This window comes from Pelobates fuscus, chromosome 10, assembly GCF_036172605.1.
Source record: "Pelobates fuscus isolate aPelFus1 chromosome 10, aPelFus1.pri, whole genome shotgun sequence".
Taxonomy (NCBI): domain Eukaryota; kingdom Metazoa; phylum Chordata; class Amphibia; order Anura; family Pelobatidae; genus Pelobates; species Pelobates fuscus.
The window spans coordinates 49082488-49098388 of NC_086326.1; the positions used below are offsets into that span (position 1 = coordinate 49082488).

The 15901-nt window shown below is 43.3% G+C and overlaps 1 protein-coding gene and 1 long non-coding RNA gene across 5 annotated transcripts in view; both read right to left on the reverse strand.

Annotated features, from left to right (window-relative positions):
- MGMT (O-6-methylguanine-DNA methyltransferase) overlaps positions 1–15901 on the reverse strand; it is a 433459-nt gene that overhangs the window by 56428 nt on the left and 361130 nt on the right. The window lies entirely within an intron of this gene.
- Positions 590–9408, reverse strand: LOC134574891 (uncharacterized). 3 transcript variants are annotated; one of them, XR_010085523.1, is made up of 4 exons: positions 9294–9408; positions 1757–2018; positions 1185–1577; positions 590–1113 (listed from the first exon to the last, which is right to left on the reverse strand). It is a non-coding gene; the product is annotated as an uncharacterized LOC134574891 (long non-coding RNA). The 3 variants fall into 3 exon arrangements; XR_010085521.1 differs by having other exon boundaries at positions 590–1577; XR_010085522.1 differs by lacking the exon at positions 9294–9408 and adding an exon at positions 2135–2173 and having other exon boundaries at positions 590–1577.

Below are 15901 nucleotides of genomic sequence, written 5' to 3' on the forward strand. Positions count from 1 at the left end.
TTTAAATATAGTCTCCACTTTTTACTGTGTTGTTTTCCCTTTATGTATTTAAAATGCTTTTATCATATTTCCCCTGTCTCGTCCTTTCACCTAGCTATACCTGTTAAGATCCTTTAACCTTTCCTGGTGAATTTTATCCTGCAATCCATGAACCAGTTTAATAGCCCTTCTTTGAACTCTCTCTAAGGTATCCATATCCTTCTGAAGATATGGTCTCCAGTACTGTATCCAGTACTCTAAGTGAGGTCCCACCAGTGTTCTGTACAATGGCATGAGCATTTCCCTCTTCCTACTGCTAATACCTCTCCCTATGCAACCAAGCATTCTACTAGCATTTTCCGCTGCTCTATTACATTGTACATTGTCATCAACAGCCAGAAACTGGAGAACAAGAAATGTGAATTAATGTATAGCCATTTATAAGCTTAACAAAATCTCCATTATCTTTTCCATTTATTTTGCAGAAGGCAATGTTATTTGTCTATTTTGTATGTTTTAAAAATACATTATCAGTAAAGAGTAGAATAAATTTTATCCCATTTACGAGACATAAAATTGTGATAATGTATATTTGTGATACAAGTAGAAATTACATTTTGAGATGTTAGATATAAATTATTAAATTAAGAACGAGAGTCAGGGATAGCGTCTGTCTCCGCGGGCACAAGGCCCCGTGTGGAGAAGTGGTGGGCAAGCCATCATGGGCCACCCATGGGAGTGAAACGTTCGAGGCTTGTGGAGACAAGATGAGCATGTTAGCCTTTTATTATTTTTCTCTAGGGAAAGCATAGGGCCAGTTAATAGTTGTTGTACATGGGCTATTTGCAGCCTCCATTGCATTTCTACCTAGTCTTGATTCCTGATGTATCCTCCATTGCTACATCACCTGTTTGCTCCCTTACCTGCCCACCCCCGCTTATTCCTCTAACCAATCCATCCATTCCTCCCACCGATCCCTTCCCTTCATCTACAAGTCCCCCACTTTCCCCTACTGCCCCTCCCTCTACTCCACCTTCTCCTCCTCCTACTCCTTCTTCCTGCTCTTACTCCTCCCTCCTCTTCCTACTCCTCCCTCTACTCCACTTTCTCCTCCTACTCCTTCCTCTACTCCACCTTCTCCTCCTCCTACTCCTTCTTCCTGCTCTTACTCCTCCCTCCTCTTCCTACTCCTCCCTCTACTCCACTTTCTCCTCCTACTCCCTCCTCTACTCCACCTTCTCCTCCTCCTACTCCTTCTTCCTGCTCTTACTCCTCCCTCCTCTTCCTACTCCTCCCTCTACTCCACTTTCTCCTCCTACTCCTTCCTCTACTCCACCTTCTCCTCCTCCTACTTCTTCTTCCTGCTCTTACTCCTCCCTCCTCTTCCTACTCCTCCCTCTACTCCACTTTCTCCTCCTACTCCTCCCTCTACTCCACTTTCTCCTCCTACTCCTCCCTCTACTCCACTTTCTCCTCCTACTCCTCCCTCTACTCCACCTTCTCCTCCTCCTACTCCTTCTTCCTGCTCTTACTCCTCCCTCCTCTTCCTACTCCTCCCTCTACTCCACTTTCTCCTCCTACTCCTTCCTCTACTCCACCTTCTCTTCTTTCCTCCTCCTTCTCCTCTACCCCCCCCCTACCCCTTCCTCCTGCTCTTACTCCTCCCTCCTCTTCCTACTCCTCCCTCTATTTCACCTTCTCCTCCTCCTACTCCTTCTTCCTCTTCCTACTCCTCCCTCTACTCCACCTTCCCCCACTACTCCTCCCTCTACTCCACTTCCTCCTCCTACTCCTTCCTCTACTCCACCTTCTCCTCCTCCTACTCCTTCTTCCTGCTCTTACTCCTCCCTCCTCTTCCTACTCCTCCCTCTACTCCACTTTCTCCTCCTACTCCTCCCTCTACTCCACTTTCTCCTCCTACTCCTTCCTCTACTCCACCTTCTCCTCCTCCTACTCCTTCTTCCTGCTCTTACTCCTCCCTCCTCTTCCTACTCCTCCCTCTACTCCACTTTCTCCTCCTACTCCTCCCTCTACTCCACCTTCTCCTCTCTCCTCCTACTTCTCCTCTCCTCCCTCTACTCCACCTTCTCCTCCTCCTACTCCTTCTTCCTGCTCTTACTCCTCCTTCTTCTTCCTACTCCTCCCTCTACTCCACCTTCTCCTCCTACTCCTCCCTCTACTCCACCTTCTCCTCTCTCCTCCTACTTCCCCTCTACTCCTCCTCCTACTCCTCCCTCTACTCCACTTTCTCCTTCCACTCCACCTTCTCCTCTCTCCTCCTACTTCTCCTCTACTCCTCCTTCTCCTCCTCCTACTCCACCTTCTTCCCTCTCACTCTATCCGCTACTCATTCTTCCATCTCCCCACCACCATATCTATATCCTTTATATGCTTCCTCCCTTCTTATTCCTTACCAATTTCCTCCACCCATAAACAACTCTGCCTCTACCTGACAACATTATATTTTGAAGAAAAGTTGCTCTGGCCACTCTTCCGCCACTTCCCAGGGGGGAATACCACACTAACGAAAAATTAAAATTATTCAGACATGAAAGAACTGTTTTGGGCACTCTCAAGGAAATAGTGCGGTCCTGACCCAGATTCCCATGGAAGTAAGACACCTGTAAGGGAGGTGGCTGTCCCTCATGTTTTTTCTACACTAAGTCCCCAGAAATCTCATGAAAGGAACCTGACTCATTAGAACAAAACATGAACATTCAATTTACAGGTCTCTACAGAGGGGGGTCAGCAAGAGAACTGTGAATAGAAAGACAAATACCCCCCAATCTCACACAGAAATAGGTGAGGAAACCTCTTCTACTGCTCCTCATGGTTGCTTTGAACAGATGAAAGAAGAAACAAGACACCTTTCAACAGAGCATGCAGTAGCTTTACCAGATCCTGACTCCACTCTGTTTGCGGATAAAGAGGAAAGGTACCATACTGGATTTGCTGTTGCTACAGAAGATCAGGTACGTCAAGCACCTTCACTTTCCTCACTCACATCTGCTCAAGACGCTGAATTGACAGCCTTCTCAGTGGCATACAAAATGCCTGAAGGAAGACATGCCAATATCTACACTGACTCAAGACATGCCCTGGGTGCAGCACATTATTTTGGATCAATCTGGAAGATAAGAAGCACCACTCAGCTGCCCAAAAGCTGCCAACCAAGCCACAAGTGCACCAAGGGAAGTGGACAGAAGGGTGTCCGCTAAAGAAACTTCTATACTCACCATGTAGATCCTACCTACAGATCTCAAGCTTCTGAAAGAATGACAAGCAGCTGCTGACCCTGAAGAAATACAAAGCTGGAAAAACAGAAAGGGGCAACCCTTGAAGACGGGCTGTACTCCAACGCTCTGAAGCTCTGTTTACCCAAAAACATGTACTGGGCAGTGAGCCCATGGAACTTTATACCTATCCAAGACCCTCATGAACTCTTTGATCTCTAAATACTCTAAAGCACCTAGAATTACTCCTCTAATCACCAGTCACTGCCGATCCTGTGTTATTTGTGCCAAGGACAGCTCAGGCAGAAGAGGAGGAGAATCCTAAGCACCTAGCTAACTCTCAATATCCCTTTCAAGAATCCAGATGACAAAGAGCTACTGGGTCAAATATGCACTAGTTATCATAGACATTTTGTCAGGATGGCCAGAAGTCTAGCCGGTCATCAATGTGACATCCAAGACCATATACCCAGTAGTGCATTGTGAAAGTTGCAGAGATCACTCAGTGGATTCATTGTTCCAGATTCAAGACTCTCTCTGCAACATGAGAAGTGACATTTGTTGATTTTGACACACTTTTGACTCTAAAGAAAAAAATGACTTGTTAAATAAAAAGATACCAGCAAGTAGGTGTTTGATGGCCATAATAATGCCTGACCACCTGCCATCGATGGAAAGCCGAGGACCCCAAAAGGAGACCTCGTGAAGCTAAAGAGATCCAAACGCCAAGCTCCCTCAGGATTATTTGCCCATCCTGAGTTTGTGGTGATATTAACATTGACTAAATGATCCGAGTCCACCTACGCTGATGTAGCGTGGGACAGGTTTAATACTACAATGCATAAGCAAATGCGCCCTAGCCAAGGTTATTATGTCCATACACATAATACATGACAAGGTACTCTTGACACACCACATTCATGCTTCAGAACATAAAGAGGAGCACCCCTCTAAAGGGAAAGTTTGATTGATATATATATATTGATGCCATAGGTGTGCCAAGGGGGGTACCAGATGATTTTGCAGTAAAAGGAAAGTTTGAGTCCATTTTCCCAACCGTCACTGCTAATAATAATAATAATATTTTGATTTGCATTTATTATATCTATTGCAACCAACAACGTTTACCTGTCACCATGACTTGTTGTGCCTATATTCCAGATAACACAAGTCCATATGGTAATGTAAGCTTGTCTATTTATGATGTCCCTCTGAAGAACTAAGAAGACTTTGAGAACCGTTACTCCAGTCATTTTTGTGCCTTTGGGTTAACACGTCTTCTGATACTAACATAATAAAGTTTTATCTCTTAGAATCTAACATTTCATAGGGGGGACTGATGTGGAATTATTAAAAATTATTATTGTACTTGTATTGAATTATTGTACTAACTCCATTTTAACCTTATATTGTGACAATCCTCCATTTTGTCCTCCTAACCTGACTTCTTCAAATCCTCCATTTTGTCCTCATGACTTAACTTGTTCATTTTAAAACTACCTTACGTGACTGAATTTCCCAACCCAATTAATACAGTAGACAAAGACCGTGTTTCCTACAAGGACAAGTACCAGGAGGTGCTGGCTACTCCTTAAGACTTGCCGGCTACTCCTTAGGACTTGTAAGATAGTATAGTTTGAAGGCCACGAGAACACAGTAGTAATGAAATGTTCTATTCATAAGAGACCTTGCACCTGGACATGAGGCCTGATATCACTGACTGTGTAAAATGACGCTCAAGCCCCCCTTTCCACCGAGTAAACCTCATGCTGGGAAAGATGGCGCCTGAGCCTTCTGTCCACACCCTTGCCCAGAACAATACCACCTCCCGGTGGGAGGACACCTAGCTGGTCACTCAAACCCCTGAGCCAATTAATAATATTGGTGGGTGGACACGAAGTTAGTCACATAATGTTTAATCCAATCAATGATGTTTATTAGTTATTATCTGATATTCAATGATGATGTCATTTTGCTTTTAAAAAGATCTGCACAACTGTTTTCCAACCAGATTGTATTAAATTTTCTGAAGTGCTTTTAACCTGAACTCCATGTGTCAGTGTGAGCTTACTTCTGCGTATACGCAATTTAATCATCTCAGATTTGGACAGGAACAGATAGACATTTAAACATATTTGTTTATTTCTAAATTAATCTACATCAATTTGGCGCATCCAACGTGGGGCATCGGGCTATGGCCTCTGGCCGGTGAGCCGTCCTAAGGAAGATGCTGTTGGACGGGGGAATCCTGGGGGTAGGAAGGGAGACTGATCACCTCCAAGTACACGGTAGAGACTTCTGCAGAGCCACCGGTATGTTCCGGCCCCTTTGATTGACCCGTCCACGTGTCTGTGACTGCTTCCCGGGAGGACATCAAAGACAGGTAATATCTTGCCCGGTGTCTCGTTACTCACTTGTTTACCTGCATTTTAGTCTATCTGTTGCCTGGGTGTGTTTGAATTGTTTGCCTGTTTCCCCATTTTGAGATAAAGGGGGGGTGGACCTGCAGGGGTTTTGCCTGGGGTTCTGTCTTGCTTGTTTTCCCCTTTTTGGGATAAAGGGGGGTGGACCTGAGGGGACTTGCCTGGGTCTTCAGTATATCTGTCTATCTGTTTGTATTTTACCCCTTTTGGGATAAAGGGGGGTGGACCTGAGGGGATTTGCCTGGGTCTTCTGTTGCCTGTTTTACCCCTTTTAGGAACCACGGTGCTGTGGTTGTAGGGAAAAAGGGGGGTTGACCTGTGGATGTGTTCCTGGGGGTCATCTTTTCCTGTTTAACTCTTTTAGGAGCCTCGTGGCTGGGGCTGTAGGGAAAAAGAGGTGTGTTGGATCTGTGGAGATTGTGTAGACTCATAGTTTCCTGGGGATCCTTCTTGTGTCACTTTGATAGCCTAGCTAGCTTCTCTGTGCACGTTACTCTGCTTGCAGAGTGGTGGTACCCTCCAGCTTTGAGCGCTGAGCTGGAGCCATTCCAATTTTTATTTGGTGGTGTGTGAATTCGGGCAGGCATTGCTGTCTTCATCACCACGGAGTAGTGGGACTTATAAAGTGGGTCTTTATAGGGGCACTACAAGAGTGAGGGTAGCGCAGACACTATTAGTGGGCTGCTGTGACGAGGGAGGCATATGGATTTCGGACCGGTGTTAGCTGTTATCCTTGGCCGCTGGTAGTAAGATACTACGGGATTGAGGGAGGTGACTTTGGAGTAAGCACACGAGTAAAGGAAAGGGATTATTGTTGATTTCATTTGAACTGTGATGCATGCACTGTATTTCAATTGTACTGTTGTTTTGTTTGTGTAATTAGGAGTTATTTAAACTCCTGTGTCTGTCTCTAAGGATTTTTCCCTGCCTTTTCCCTTTTCTATACTTCCTATATTATTATTCTATCCTCTCCTATTTCTATTGTGAGAGAAGTGATTGGTCACACACTTCTCACCTCGCTCCAATTAGTGACTAGTCTACGTTTTGGGAAGACGCACTTGGGGGGGACCCACCCCTCTCGAGTGTCAGTCCACCATTGTAGACACTGTTTAAAACCTTTTTCCCCTATATCTGGGACGCCTGTATAGGAGGGGAATGGAACAGGGTTAGAAAAGCCCAATAAGGGCTGACTAGCGCGTGTGATCTAGTTGAAGATAGAGATTGCTAAAGTGTGTAAAATTGCTGTGCCTTCATGTGGTAGATTACTGACAGAGAAGAAAGCAAGCTTACTGGTACAGAGTAGCAATGCTATTCAGCAGGAAGGTAGGGTTGAGGAAGAACTAGATCACAAAGGGTTAAGAATGTATGTATATTATAATAATTGTTTTTGTATTTTGTGTTAGCCATTACCCTGGTAGAGGGTGGGGGTTTTGTATTGAGTTTCACTGAAGAGTATTATTAAATGTTGTGTTTTTGTGTCTCTTTGCTTTTGCAATAATTGTAACGTAACTGTCTTTCCAGCGCTGACATGGTTAAAAAACTTCATGCTGGCTCTCTCCTTGCCTTCTGTGAGACGCGAGGGGGGAGAGGGAGGGGTGACATTCCTGGTTTTTCAGTTCTGCGTTCAGTAAAATTATTCAGAAACTAATGATAAGATTTAGCAATGGAACAAAGTATTTTCTCCAAGACTGTTGTATAAGATAAGGAGCCAGGGATGTAGCTCAGTGTTTATTACGAAGGTTAGGAAAGTGAATCTGATGCAGGAATAGAGAATTATTTGGACGAGTTAAAAATGTAAAGGCAAGTGTGATTTGTTGCATTACTATGCAATGTGGATAGAGGGAATATGCAAAGTTGTTAAGCTAGATTGTGAAGAGGAAAAGTGATTAATGGCTGTAGGTATATTGTTTGCATTCCGTGAGTTTATTTATTTATTTTATTTATTTATTTATTTTCCGCCTGTGTATTGTGTCATGCTCATCCTATCTTAAAGACATGCTGTCTTCCTTAATTCCCATATATTATGAACAAAAAGGTTACGGTTACTAGGATTACCCTGCTATTAGTTTCCCTGTGTCAGGAAGGTGTCTGTGACAAGTATTGGTTAATATGTAGATAGAATATATATGTCTATCGTTTCACGTATAAGTAACAAGTGTGTTTTAGCTTTGTGTACAAAGATTGATAACATGCTGAAAGAAGGGTTATCTTAAAGAACATTTACTAAAAGAAAGTTCTAATAAACCAAGATTTCTTGAACAAATGAATAAGCCAAGTTTAAAGACTGACTAACATAATTTTTGTTGTAAGCCCAGATATTTTATTATTGCATATGCATAGGAATTGAGACTTTGGGCATTATAGTATATTAATTCTAGATCTGTTACTAGCAGCAAGTGCCTATCCCACGCATGCTTAAAACACTTCTACTGAGTTAACCTCTACCACTCCAGTTGGAAGGCTATTCCATGCATCCACTACCCTCTCAGTAATGTAATACTTCCTGATATTATTTTTAAACCTTGGTCCCTCTATTTTTGAGACTATGTCCTCTTGTTATGGTAGTTTTCCTTCTTTTAAATATAGTCTCCACTTTTTACTGTGTTGTTTTCCCTTTATGTATTTAAAATGCTTTTATCATATTTCCCCTGTCTCGTCCTTTCACCTAGCTATACCTGTTAAGATCCTTTAACCTTTCCTGGTGAATTTTATCCTGCAATCCATGAACCAGTTTAATAGCCCTTCTTTGAACTCTCTCTAAGGTATCCATATCCTTCTGAAGATATGGTCTCCAGTACTGTATCCAGTACTCTAAGTGAGGTCCCACCAGTGTTCTGTACAATGGCATGAGCATTTCCCTCTTCCTACTGCTAATACCTCTCCCTATGCAACCAAGCATTCTACTAGCATTTTCCGCTGCTCTATTACATTGTACATTGTCATCAACAGCCAGAAACTGGAGAACAAGAAATGTGAATTAATGTATAGCCATTTATAAGCTTAACAAAATCTCCATTATCTTTTCCATTTATTTTGCAGAAGGCAATGTTATTTGTCTATTTTGTATGTTTTAAAAATACATTATCAGTAAAGAGTAGAATAAATTTTATCCCATTTACGAGACATAAAATTGTGATAATGTATATTTGTGATATAAGTAGAAATTACATTTTGAGATGTTAGATATAAATTATTAAATTAAGAACGAGAGTCAGGGATAGCGTCTGTCTCCGCGGGCACAAGGCCCCGTGTGGAGAAGTGGTGGGCAAGCCATCATGGGCCACCCATGGGAGTGAAACGTTCGAGGCTTGTGGAGACAAGATGAGCATGTTAGCCTTTTATTATTTTTCTCTAGGGAAAGCATAGGGCCAGTTAATAGTTGTTGTACATGGGCTATTTGCAGCCTCCATTGCATTTCTACCTAGTCTTGATTCCTGATGTATCCTCCATTGCTACATCACCTGTTTGCTCCCTTACCTGCCCACCCCCGCTTATTCCTCTAACCAATCCATCCATTCCTCCCACCGATCCCTTCCCTTCATCTACAAGTCCCCCACTTTCCCCTACTGCCCCTCCCTCTACTCCACCTTCTCCTCCTCCTACTCCTTCTTCCTGCTCTTACTCCTCCCTCCTCTTCCTACTCCTCCCTCTACTCCACTTTCTCCTCCTACTCCTTCCTCTACTCCACCTTCTCCTCCTCCTACTCCTTCTTCCTGCTCTTACTCCTCCCTCCTCTTCCTACTCCTCCCTCTACTCCACTTTCTCCTCCTACTCCCTCCTCTACTCCACCTTCTCCTCCTCCTACTCCTTCTTCCTGCTCTTACTCCTCCCTCCTCTTCCTACTCCTCCCTCTACTCCACTTTCTCCTCCTACTCCTTCCTCTACTCCACCTTCTCCTCCTCCTACTTCTTCTTCCTGCTCTTACTCCTCCCTCCTCTTCCTACTCCTCCCTCTACTCCACTTTCTCCTCCTACTCCTCCCTCTACTCCACTTTCTCCTCCTACTCCTCCCTCTACTCCACTTTCTCCTCCTACTCCTCCCTCTACTCCACCTTCTCCTCCTCCTACTCCTTCTTCCTGCTCTTACTCCTCCCTCCTCTTCCTACTCCTCCCTCTACTCCACTTTCTCCTCCTACTCCTTCCTCTACTCCACCTTCTCTTCTTTCCTCCTCCTTCTCCTCTACCCCCCCCTACCCCTTCCTCCTGCTCTTACTCCTCCCTCCTCTTCCTACTCCTCCCTCTATTTCACCTTCTCCTCCTCCTACTCCTTCTTCCTCTTCCTACTCCTCCCTCTACTCCACCTTCCCCCACTACTCCTCCCTCTACTCCACTTCCTCCTCCTACTCCTTCCTCTACTCCACCTTCTCCTCCTCCTACTCCTTCTTCCTGCTCTTACTCCTCCCTCCTCTTCCTACTCCTCCCTCTACTCCACTTTCTCCTCCTACTCCTCCCTCTACTCCACTTTCTCCTCCTACTCCTTCCTCTACTCCACCTTCTCCTCCTCCTACTCCTTCTTCCTGCTCTTACTCCTCCCTCCTCTTCCTACTCCTCCCTCTACTCCACTTTCTCCTCCTACTCCTCCCTCTACTCCACCTTCTCCTCTCTCCTCCTACTTCTCCTCTCCTCCCTCTACTCCACCTTCTCCTCCTCCTACTCCTTCTTCCTGCTCTTACTCCTCCTTCTTCTTCCTACTCCTCCCTCTACTCCACCTTCTCCTCCTACTCCTCCCTCTACTCCACCTTCTCCTCTCTCCTCCTACTTCCCCTCTACTCCTCCTCCTACTCCTCCCTCTACTCCACTTTCTCCTTCCACTCCACCTTCTCCTCTCTCCTCCTACTTCTCCTCTACTCCTCCTTCTCCTCCTCCTACTCCACCTTCTTCCCTCTCACTCTATCCGCTACTCATTCTTCCATCTCCCCACCACCATATCTATATCCTTTATATGCTTCCTCCCTTCTTATTCCTTACCAATTTCCTCCACCCATAAACAACTCTGCCTCTACCTGACAACATTATATTTTGAAGAAAAGTTGCTCTGGCCACTCTTCCGCCACTTCCCAGGGGGGAATACCACACTAACGAAAAATTAAAATTATTCAGACATGAAAGAACTGTTTTGGGCACTCTCAAGGAAATAGTGCGGTCCTGACCCAGATTCCCATGGAAGTAAGACACCTGTAAGGGAGGTGGCTGTCCCTCATGTTTTTTCTACACTAAGTCCCCAGAAATCTCATGAAAGGAACCTGACTCATTAGAACAAAACATGAACATTCAATTTACAGGTCTCTACAGAGGGGGGTCAGCAAGAGAACTGTGAATAGAAAGACAAATACCCCCCAATCTCACACAGAAATAGGTGAGGAAACCTCTTCTACTGCTCCTCATGGTTGCTTTGAACAGATGAAAGAAGAAACAAGACACCTTTCAACAGAGCATGCAGTAGCTTTACCAGATCCTGACTCCACTCTGTTTGCGGATAAAGAGGAAAGGTACCATACTGGATTTGCTGTTGCTACAGAAGATCAGGTACGTCAAGCACCTTCACTTTCCTCACTCACATCTGCTCAAGACGCTGAATTGACAGCCTTCTCAGTGGCATACAAAATGCCTGAAGGAAGACATGCCAATATCTACACTGACTCAAGACATGCCCTGGGTGCAGCACATTATTTTGGATCAATCTGGAAGATAAGAAGCACCACTCAGCTGCCCAAAAGCTGCCAACCAAGCCACAAGTGCACCAAGGGAAGTGGACAGAAGGGTGTCCGCTAAAGAAACTTCTATACTCACCATGTAGATCCTACCTACAGATCTCAAGCTTCTGAAAGAATGACAAGCAGCTGCTGACCCTGAAGAAATACAAAGCTGGAAAAACAGAAAGGGGCAACCCTTGAAGACGGGCTGTACTCCAACGCTCTGAAGCTCTGTTTACCCAAAAACATGTACTGGGCAGTGAGCCCATGGAACTTTATACCTATCCAAGACCCTCATGAACTCTTTGATCTCTAAATACTCTAAAGCACCTAGAATTACTCCTCTAATCACCAGTCACTGCCGATCCTGTGTTATTTGTGCCAAGGACAGCTCAGGCAGAAGAGGAGGAGAATCCTAAGCACCTAGCTAACTCTCAATATCCCTTTCAAGAATCCAGATGACAAAGAGCTACTGGGTCAAATATGCACTAGTTATCATAGACATTTTGTCAGGATGGCCAGAAGTCTAGCCGGTCATCAATGTGACATCCAAGACCATATACCCAGTAGTGCATTGTGAAAGTTGCAGAGATCACTCAGTGGATTCATTGTTCCAGATTCAAGACTCTCTCTGCAACATGAGAAGTGACATTTGTTGATTTTGACACACTTTTGACTCTAAAGAAAAAAATGACTTGTTAAATAAAAAGATACCAGCAAGTAGGTGTTTGATGGCCATAATAATGCCTGACCACCTGCCATCGATGGAAAGCCGAGGACCCCAAAAGGAGACCTCGTGAAGCTAAAGAGATCCAAACGCCAAGCTCCCTCAGGATTATTTGCCCATCCTGAGTTTGTGGTGATATTAACATTGACTAAATGATCCGAGTCCACCTACGCTGATGTAGCGTGGGACAGGTTTAATACTACAATGCATAAGCAAATGCGCCCTAGCCAAGGTTATTATGTCCATACACATAATACATGACAAGGTACTCTTGACACACCACATTCATGCTTCAGAACATAAAGAGGAGCACCCCTCTAAAGGGAAAGTTTGATTGATATATATATATTGATGCCATAGGTGTGCCAAGGGGGGTACCAGATGATTTTGCAGTAAAAGGAAAGTTTGAGTCCATTTTCCCAACCGTCACTGCTAATAATAATAATAATATTTTGATTTGCATTTATTATATCTATTGCAACCAACAACGTTTACCTGTCACCATGACTTGTTGTGCCTATATTCCAGATAACACAAGTCCATATGGTAATGTAAGCTTGTCTATTTATGATGTCCCTCTGAAGAACTAAGAAGACTTTGAGAACCGTTACTCCAGTCATTTTTGTGCCTTTGGGTTAACACGTCTTCTGATACTAACATAATAAAGTTTTATCTCTTAGAATCTAACATTTCATAGGGGGGACTGATGTGGAATTATTAAAAATTATTATTGTACTTGTATTGAATTATTGTACTAACTCCATTTTAACCTTATATTGTGACAATCCTCCATTTTGTCCTCCTAACCTGACTTCTTCAAATCCTCCATTTTGTCCTCATGACTTAACTTGTTCATTTTAAAACTACCTTACGTGACTGAATTTCCCAACCCAATTAATACAGTAGACAAAGACCGTGTTTCCTACAAGGACAAGTACCAGGAGGTGCTGGCTACTCCTTAAGACTTGCCGGCTACTCCTTAGGACTTGTAAGATAGTATAGTTTGAAGGCCACGAGAACACAGTAGTAATGAAATGTTCTATTCATAAGAGACCTTGCACCTGGACATGAGGCCTGATATCACTGACTGTGTAAAATGACGCTCAAGCCCCCCTTTCCACCGAGTAAACCTCATGCTGGGAAAGATGGCGCCTGAGCCTTCTGTCCACACCCTTGCCCAGAACAATACCACCTCCCGGTGGGAGGACACCTAGCTGGTCACTCAAACCCCTGAGCCAATTAATAATATTGGTGGGTGGACACGAAGTTAGTCACATAATGTTTAATCCAATCAATGATGTTTATTAGTTATTATCTGATATTCAATGATGATGTCATTTTGCTTTTAAAAAGATCTGCACAACTGTTTTCCAACCAGATTGTATTAAATTTTCTGAAGTGCTTTTAACCTGAACTCCATGTGTCAGTGTGAGCTTACTTCTGCGTATACGCAATTTAATCATCTCAGATTTGGACAGGAACAGATAGACATTTAAACATATTTGTTTATTTCTAAATTAATCTACATCAATATCAATACGGTTAGTTTTTACTGCAATAAATTACACATATTTGTATTCAGCGATGTCTCACAAGTACAAAAGTACCCACTATGTACAGGTTTTATGGTGTTTTGGAGAGTTACAGTGTCAAATATAGGGCTTTCCCCCTTTTAATTTTTACACATTGAAATTTGCCAGGTTTGTTTGCTGGGCCTATGCTGCCCTTGGAACTGTATGGCAGTCCAGGAATAAAAATGGTATGGCATACCATTTGTAAAAGTAGACAGCCTAAGGTATTCAGAATGGGGTATGTCTAGTCTTTTGTAGTAGCCACATGGTCACAAACCATGGCCAAATTTAGCGTTTGCAGCCATGTGATTTGCGATGTCTGTCGCGATCACATGGCGTAGGAGGGCCGAAATTGAAGCAGGGTGACTGCCTGTCTCAAGAGGCAGTCCCCCCGGACTGTGGTCACCGCAGATCCCTGGTCTAGGTAAGTGTGCAGGGACAGGGGAGGTAACGATCGTTAGGGCGTGCTATGCTGCCTTATTGGCGTTTAGGCACATTAGATGCGGGGCGGCATAGTACGCCCTAACGGCATTAACGGGTTAACACTATAATTTAACTTTGTGTCGGAAAGGTTACATTTCTTTACCGTTCGTTTTATATGCATGCTTTGCGATATCTAACAAAGTAGGATATAAATACTATGGAAGCATTTTTTTTGTGCCAATTCAGCTGTTACACATCATGGTAGCCATCTCATGGTAGAATGAAAGCTGGGATGTCTAATCATTTATTTATATATACCCCTTAAGGTATTGCCTTGTATAATAAAGAATTCACAATTCCCTAACAGCTAGTTGTGCCCAATATATGCAATAGTACAGTTAAAAAAAAAAAAAAGTCTACTGAGATTAATTTACCTGGAGGTCACCTACTTGCAATAACCATCTGTAATTATAACCAACTACAGCTTTAATACACATTAACTAGTCTTTAAAGGGACACTATAACAAATTTAATACATTTGAGATGTTTGTTTCATTTATATGCTGTATATATTTTCTGCATGGTACTACACAGTTCAACTACTGACAATAATACCGAAGTTAAACTGTTGGAATCGAAAGTACCTGCATTAGAAGGAGAGGACATCCAGACAGACAGATAGTAACTAAACGCTAGGTGTCTGTTTTTTGTTTTTGTGTTGGTCTACAGACGGAATAATCTAGTGTCATTGCGTATTACAAGTGAGCAGAAGAACATTTAGAATTTTTTGTTTTGATAATGTACTTTTTTATAGTAATACATCATATATATTAAAGTAAGAATGAAGAGCATTTTAACTGAGGATTCTCCTTTAAAGGAACACTATAGGGTCAGGAATACAAAAGTGTATTCCTGATCCTATAGTGTTTTAAAAAACTTTTTTGGCATCCGGCCCACCCTTTAAAATCTCACCTTTATTCCAGCGATGTGCTGGCTATGCCCCGGCTCCGTCTCCATGGCTGAGATTATCAACACTGATGTTCTCAGTTCTCAGCCAATCCAATGTTTTCCCACAGAAAAACATTGGGAGGTTATTGCACATGCAAAATGCCACCCTGCACCAATCAGCATCTCCGCATAACGATGCATTGGTTCCATGCATCTTTATGGGGAACGTTCAGCACCTCCAATCAAAACATGGAGATGCTGAACGTCAGTGCTGCACAGTGTGCAGCATTGACCCAGGAAGCACCTCTAGTGGCCATCTGAGTGACTGCCACCGAAGGTGTTACTAGCCAGCAATCTAAACACTGCAGTTTCTCTGAAAAGGCAGTGTTTACAGCATGGGTTCTCTGTGTGCTCTAAGACCTTATTAGGAGGGTGCACATTCCAGTTTTCCAACTTGGAATTTTCACAGCTGGTCATCATGCACCCATGTCCTATTTGGGACATTTTTTGAAGCCGGTCAATGAAATTTACCCCCCAATCAAACCATATATTTTTGAAAAGTAGACACCCTACTGTATTTCAAATGGTGGTATTTTAACACTTTCCATGCACTAATTCTACCACCAGTCTTTGTCAAACTTTTGGGTAGTAATTTTTTTGTGTTATTTTTTTCTCCATTGTACTTTAGGCATATATTCTCAGTTCCTGTTATGTGTTACTGACAAAGAATATGTGTTCAGCAACATCTCCTGAGTACAACAGTGCCCCCAATGTACAGGTTTTATGGGTTTTTGCAAACTTACAGGGGTTAAATTTAGGGCTTTCCCCTTTTCCATGGTTTCACATTGAAATTTGCCTTTGAGACCGTATGGCAGCCCAGGAATGAAAATTAACCCCATCGTGGC